The sequence below is a fragment of the Mytilus galloprovincialis genome, chromosome 7, assembly GCF_965363235.1.
Source record: "Mytilus galloprovincialis chromosome 7, xbMytGall1.hap1.1, whole genome shotgun sequence".
Classification (NCBI taxonomy): Eukaryota; Metazoa; Mollusca; class Bivalvia; order Mytilida; family Mytilidae; genus Mytilus; species Mytilus galloprovincialis.
Window position 1 is genome coordinate 88,098,471 of NC_134844.1, and position 8,017 is coordinate 88,106,487.

The following is an 8,017-nucleotide window of genomic DNA, read 5'->3' on the forward strand; positions in this document are numbered from 1 at the left end:
GTCCTTATTAACAGTTGCATACTTAATACTAGATTAACCTCTTTGATTTTCCACATGTGGACATCATTCTGCATTAACATGTTATCTTAACTTTGTTCCACGTTAACTGTTAAATAATAATTCAGAGAGTCTACCTGCGTACCCGTATGAATCAACTGTATGACACGCTTAAGCGTGCGTAATAGGGATCCTTTGTACAGATTTCGAACATATAATCGCTATAAAAGGTTAACTTTCCACTATCAAAAAATCCTGAACGTTTTCGTAAAATATTTAAGTTTTTTATTAATTATCATAGGAACCTGGATTATTATGAAATACGCCAGAAACGCGTTTCGTCTACATAAGACTCATCAGTGAAGCTCAGATCAAAATAATTATAAAGCCAAACAAGAGCAAAGTTGGAGAGCATTGAGGATCAAAAATTCAAAAAGGTTGTGCCAAATACGGCTAAGGTAATCTATTCCTGGGATAAGAAAGTCCTTAGTTTTTTTCGAAAAATACAGTTTTGTAACAGGACATTTATAAAAAATTACCCTAAAATTAATAGTCATGTCAACACCGAAGTGCTGACTACTTGACTGGTGATACCATTAGGGTCAAAACGTCCACCAGCAGTACCATCAAACAAGTGGTGTAAAAAATTGTCATAGGTACCAGGATTATAATTTAATATGCCAGACGCCTCCTTTACACTTAGCGAGCTATAAACAATATATCACAACGCCACCACTGAACATCCGCGTGATCAAAGATGCACTTCAGCGTCAAATCTTCGCACCCCAGTGTGATCAAAAACGCGCTTCAGTGTCAATCCATTGCATTGTCTGGATCATGTTTGTGTCGTATCGAAATTATATGTTAATCATAAATTAAATTATGAATGTTTTAACTAACAGTTGTGTTGTTCTTAAGGTGGCTCGGGCCTTTTCAAAGTTTCTTTCAGAATTGCTGTACTTTTTGTTATTTTATTCTTTACAAAAATGAATCAAATAAGTCGAAAAAAATAGGGGGTCACGGATCATTTAAGCTCAAAATTTTAATTTTAAACAGGTATGTAAAAGGGACCATTTTTTCAATGAAATGATAGGCAAAATAGAAGTGTTGACATATTCTAATCCGAATGCCAAAAAAAAAAAGTTCTATGACACTTGGTCCAAAATTGTAATATTAAAAGCTGAAAAATAGCTTCAAAGAATGAACAAATAAAAAATATAGGTTACCGATAAAGAAACAAATTTATTTTGCTTTAACCCCAAATTTTGGCGGAAAAAAAAGGTGAAAATGGATGAAATGTCATCCGTTTTGAGCTTTTCGCAGATACCGTTATAACGATAAAAGAGGGACGAAAGATACCAAAGGGACAGTCAAACTCATAAATCTAAAACAAACTGACAACGCCATGACTAAAAATGAAAAAGACAAACAAACAACAGCACACACGACACAACATAGAAAACTAAAGAATAAACAACACGAACCCCACCATAAAACTAGGGGTGATCTCAGGTGCTCCGGAAAGGTAAGCAGATCCTGCTCCAAATGCGGCACCCGTCGTGTTGCTTATGTGATAACAAATCCGGTAAATAGTCTAATTCGGTGGGTCACATTCAGGAAAGGGAAGGGGATTGTAGTTACGACGTAAGGAACATATCCGATATTATTTGTGATACGGTTATTCCATAACGGTCAACAAACTCGTGATGGCGTCCGTAAAATTTACGGAGGGATGATTTCAACTTCACCATTTGGAACTCTTGGTTTAATAGCTTCCTTCTGAGCATCAACCCTCTATCAAGAAAATCATGATAGGAAATGCACGGGAATATCGTATCAATTGGGAGATATATACCCCGTATGCAGGTGCTGCTGGAATCAGGGATGGGGTAATTGAAAATGTAATGGTAATTAAGTGTAATGCATTACAATTTTCCATGTAATTGAATGTAATGTGTAATTGAGCATATTTTTAATTACTTGTAATGGTAATTTAATTAATTACAATGAAAAAAGCATGTAATGCTCAATTACTTTTGAATTACATTTCAATTACATGTACTTTTATGGTGTTAATGATAAGGATTTATGTTTAATAATACAAATTGTAAAAGTATATTTATTTTTCAAATATTTATATCACATACTTTCTGTAATTTATTCAAAAGTTTTTATATTACTTATTTGACCAACAGAATTATTTTCTGAATAGTCTTATGATTTAAAAAAATACATATGTTTTTAAGAAAGATCTAAATAGATTGAAAAGAAATAAATCACCATGTTAAACAAAAACAAAAAAATGTGTGAAAAATCTTTATGAGAGTTCATTTAGAATTTAAATTTACTGCACACAATCATTTTGTCAAATTAGTATACACAAAAGGATTATAGAGATAAAAATTAACAGCTGTAAAAACAAACAGCTATTAATCAGATTAATATGTCCAGGGGCAATGCCACTATTACATGTATTTTATCTAATTAGCCAAATATTGCTAAGATATAGACATTATATACATTGTTTGTACTAAAAATTATTTTTCATGTTGTGACAAGCATACCTTTTAATAATTATTAAGTGAATTTTCTTTTTATTTATTTATAATTTCTTTATTCGTGCTGTTTTATTTGAATAACTTCATTTCTGAGATGTCAAAATACCCCTTAATGTTTTGGCAAGTTAATAGGAACTAATTTTACTCTTCTATCAACACATCTACTGATTATGGAAGTATAATACCTCCATGTTCTAATCAAGCGATATATGCCACATTAGCTCCTATAGAAATACTTTTGAGAATGACTGTCGAAGTGTACAGACCAGAGAGATGCAGACTAAATGACAACACATTAAAATTACTCATGATTATCAAATGCAACGCTTAAACTATGTTTACATGAATATTTTACACATACATTATACATACATGTATAATATTGGTTAACAAATATTATGATGAAATGTAATGTGTAATTTAATTAATTACTTTAGTAAAGTAATTGTAATTTAATTAATTACATTTCAAAAATTGTGTAATGTGTAAATAGTGTAATTGACCATTTTTGCAATGTAATGTGTAATTTAATTAATTACATTCCAATGTAATTGACCCCAAGTCTGGCTGGAATGTTGCTACTTAGAAATGGAAAGTTCACAATTAGAAAGCTGAAATCATCTCTTTTGTCGTAAAGTTTTGTTTTCAACCGACCCTCATTGTCAATTTCTAGATGTATTTCAAGATATGAGGCCGACTTAACTGTATCTGTAGTATCCTTTATCTCTAGCTCGTTTGAATAGATGCGTTCTACATAGTCACCAAATTTTGAATTATTTAGTGAAAGAACATCATCTATATAGCGAAAAGTAGAGTTAAAGGATATCTTTCTTCCTAAGAAGTTCCTGCACGAAGTCAGCCTCATAATAATAAAGAAACAAGTCGGCAAGTAGAGGGGCACAGTTTGTTCCCATTGGAATGCCAATGATAATATTCTTTTCGTGGCATAACTACAATGATTAAACATTTCAACATGTTCAAATCAATCAAAATATTTAAAAAATAATTTGCTTTGAACAGCCGGTATGATTCAATTTTGTCAACATAAGGTGGGAAATATTGTCAAAATTTATTCAATTGCATGTGAATAATTCTACCTCATTAAATCCGTATGTATGTAACCTTCAATTAAATCATAAAGCTAGACATGGATTGGGCATGAATTAAGCATGTTTAGTTGTCAAAAGGAACAGAATATCAAAATTGATAGTAAAAAATAAAAAGGTTAATCATTAATTGACATATTCAATCAGCAAGTCATTATTTAACAGGTATTAACGATAATTAACTTATCTGTTTACCCTATAACATGACATAAACATGTATTTACTAGTTGTTTCAGTGATTACTGGTATTCACTGATTTTTTTGTCATTTTTACAGCTGTTTACTAACTTGATATTTTTGTTTTAAAAGTAAAGATATAATTCAAGATAGAAATAAGAAAGTAAAAGGGTAGGTATTTTAGGGCTTACTTAATTAAGGATTAAGGAATATATGGCACATCAAAAGTGTTTACTCTTTAGTGTGTTTTTAATTGAAACTTGAAAATGGTTGTTCTAAAAGTTTTGAAACTCCCTAAAATCATTTTAAGCATACAAGACAATGATATCAATTCAGAAATACATTTGTGAGAAGTTTATAGGCAACTTCGCCACCTCGTTTTGATGATAGACATTCGATAATGCCAAATTTGTTTAATTATCTTGATAATTCATATAATCTTAATGAACTTTAACGATTGTCACCTGTTTGTCAACAAACAATAAAAAAAGCATGGATAGTGAGCACGTGTTTAACATGAACAATTAGATAATAATTTATTTTAAGGACATCCATGCGTATTGCGATCACCGGATTTTTACTAGATGGATCACACTGAGGTCATTTTGCATACGGAAAATATGTCGGGGAAGGAAGCAATAATAAAGTAAACTTCTTCTTAATATGAACAAATTAAAGAATTTTCTTCAGAAAAAAGTATATGTACATAAATTTTATAATGAAAACTATCTATTGAGTTCTAAAAAAACATATGCATTATTTATTTATTTTTTTTAATTTGAGGTTTCATATGACTTTAACCTTTATTAGATTTTATATACCATCCTGGATTTTAACCAAATTTGTACAGAAGCTTCTTACAGTACTAGTCAAAAGATGGTATCTGGAAGAAAATTTTAATATTTTTTTCCAATATTTGTTGAGCCTACGACTAACAGCAAAAGTAGGCAAGATACTGGGTTCTGCGAAACCCTTACATTCTTAAATCTGAATACATCGGTAACCTATCTCCAGCTAGGGGTTGGATTGAAACCGAATAGGAGGTCACATGAATACATATTCAATGAGGTCCAATCATTCACTTACAAGTGCACATCTCATCAACCAGGTTTCTCAGCTTATTTTAGTAAAAAAAATCATATCTAATTTTTTGTATATCTTGTAGCTAATGCTCCTATAACAAAAAGGTACAGTTTAGGCTGATCACTTTTTGAGAGTACTCACTGATTTTTTATAGTTGGTATTACCATAACTTTTGATCAGCTGACCATATTACAACATTGTTTTAACAGTTAGTAAATAGGTTTAAAAATTCATTTCAAAATTAGTAATTACTGGTAATAACTGGGCCGTTTCAGGAATTACGTGTATTTACTAAGTGCATCAGGGATTACATGTAATTCCTAAATTTTAGTAATTACAAGTAATTCCTATTTTCACCCTATTTACTGTAACATATACATCAGCTCATAAAAATGTGGTTTTTTTTTTTATCAATTATTGAATCTACTTGTTAATTACTTATTGATTAAAATATTTATCTTTCACTAGGAAAAAAAAAAGGCACGATTAAATTAATTGGTTGTGATTTTCACAATTATATATATCAACATTCTAGAATGTTTTGTCATTTTCTTTATTGTCAATATAAACATAGGTAATGTTACTTTTGTTGGTCTCCTTTTTCGTAGCATATGGTAGTACTATTTAATATCTATGTATTAGTTTTATCGTCTGAGATCTGTAAACATTCAAAAAAAATTCAACTTCTACGTGATAATCCCTCACAATAAAAGAATCATTATATTAAACTATATTTTTATTTTCAATTCTTGAAGGATATGTTAAAACATCATTACATGCCATTTTTCATATCAGATTATCAGCTCAAGGTTCAATATCAGCTCAAGAGCCGTAGAACCTTGACTGATAAAACATCTGACATGAAACATGACAATAATAATCTGATGTCGTAGTGTCGACCTCATACAAAAGCTGTATTTGTATCTTGAGTAATCACTTCCTACATTATGCCTTAAAATATCTATGTATTGTATAAAACAATATCAAGCTTACGAAGACTCATTGTAAATGCCTATTTTCGATGCTAAGTCAGAATTGCTCAAAACCAAAATTAAAGTAAAAGAATGTACAAATAATTTAAGGGTCTCAGTTTCAAATAATTAACTTTTCAAAACACTAGTTTATATTGAAAGGGGATGAATAAAGAAATAAAAAGGACAAACAAATATATAGGTCAATGTGTTTGTTTTTGAGATAAAAGTCATTTACATTTAGGCGGGAAAATATTCTCTCTTGGATTTTCATAGCTTTATCATTGACAAGTTTTAGTTCTCAAAAACTATTAAAAAATAATTAAAATTATAAGACTTTAACGGATGGCTTATCATTCTACATGTAAAAGATTTTTAAAAAGAAAAATTGGGGTCAATGGGCAATTTAATTTTTTTTTTAGTCATTTAAATGGATAAAACCAGAGGATTCCGAAATCTAACAAAACTTCCAAAACATTGCAAGCGAACTATCTAATGGTCCAAAACATCATATTGGTCTAAAGTAAAACAACCAAAACTATTTCATGTAAAAATATCCTAATGTGTAGCGCCTCTTCTTTCGGGGCATTAACCATCACTTAGAACGTTTAAGAAACATCAGGGTTTAATAATTTATTGCATTGTATTTGGGTATATATGATTGACAATAAAACAAACAGAAAAAGAAGAAAAACCAAAAAGATATAAGATCAACTTGGCCTGCGAGTACTTGAAGAAATTTATTTAAATTCTAAAAGTAATTAACAGAAAAATATTCAATAGTTAAAACTTACCCACTTATAACATAACTTAAGTAAATGATATAAGATCAGTGAACCTTTCGACTATAGACATCTTTTTAAAAAAATAAATATGTCACATGAAGACCGTACGGTGATCTATAGGTGTTATTTTCTGTCTCATTTGGTCTCTTGTCTATAGTTGTCAATTATACCACATCTTTTTTCTAAACACATCTATTTTCTTATTGTTTGTTGTAAAATCAAAAAATGATTTAAAAGCAATACATTCATATTTTCTTATGCTATATGATTGTAATATTTTCGTAATATTTCGGAACTAATGACTATCGAATTTGTAACCCAGGAATATATATTACCTTACCTGTATTTGGCAAAGCGTTGTGGAATTGCAGCTCCTCAATGCCGTTCAACTCCTTTTTATAATATGACATTTTATTTTTTATGGTTCGAGCTTTACTGGCGTACTGAATTGTAATCGAGGTATGTATGACGAGTTTATTGGGCTAATTTGATCATAGTTTATTTTGTTTTTTTTTGTCTCGATTTGTCATGTAGCTCCTGTGTTTTTCAAAGTTTTTTCATATATTAGTAAAACTAGAAAAGCTCTTTAGATGCACGATATATATCGCTGTGAATTCGTTTGTTTTCGTGGTAACACATTTTCGTGGATTGAGGAAAAATGTATTACTGTGCATATTTGATTGCGTTGTTATGTAATGTGGTCTGTACATGTCAAACAAAAGAAAAAGTTCTCTTCGTTGATCATGTAAATTCATGGTTGGCCAATACATGCTTTAATAACCGATACCCTTCGAATCATTCGAGTTCATAAGTGTAATATTCATTTATTCAAGTAATATAAGGCACGCAGGTTTGTGAAATATAACCAATTACTGTGCATCTGATGTTTCCCTATACAAAAAGGAAAATATAATAAAAAGTCAACATTAACAGGAAGGGATACGTCAATTATCTAGAATTCAAGAGATTCAAATTATTAACACAACTTTTGAAGCCGGTAAACTGTTCACCAATAGAACATCAAGATCGTAGTCGTTCCCAGCCAATTAAAATTTAAAATTATTTTAACACTAAGAAGCAACTAGTCTGCAGACTTCTGGGAAAACTATAAGATTAATCGGTAGAATTATATGCAGCAACAAATAATATTAAAGTGATTATAAGCAAGCGGACCGTCTTGTGTTTACATTTTGTAATCCGAATACTTAAAAATAATTGCGAATGCATGTACAAGTACAGTTATTTTCGCATAATCATATACTTTTACTCTGGTTTTTGCAAATTAGTGTAGGGTACGAGATTCTTGTTCAGTGTTTTTCGTTTCTCTTTTATGCAGCAAA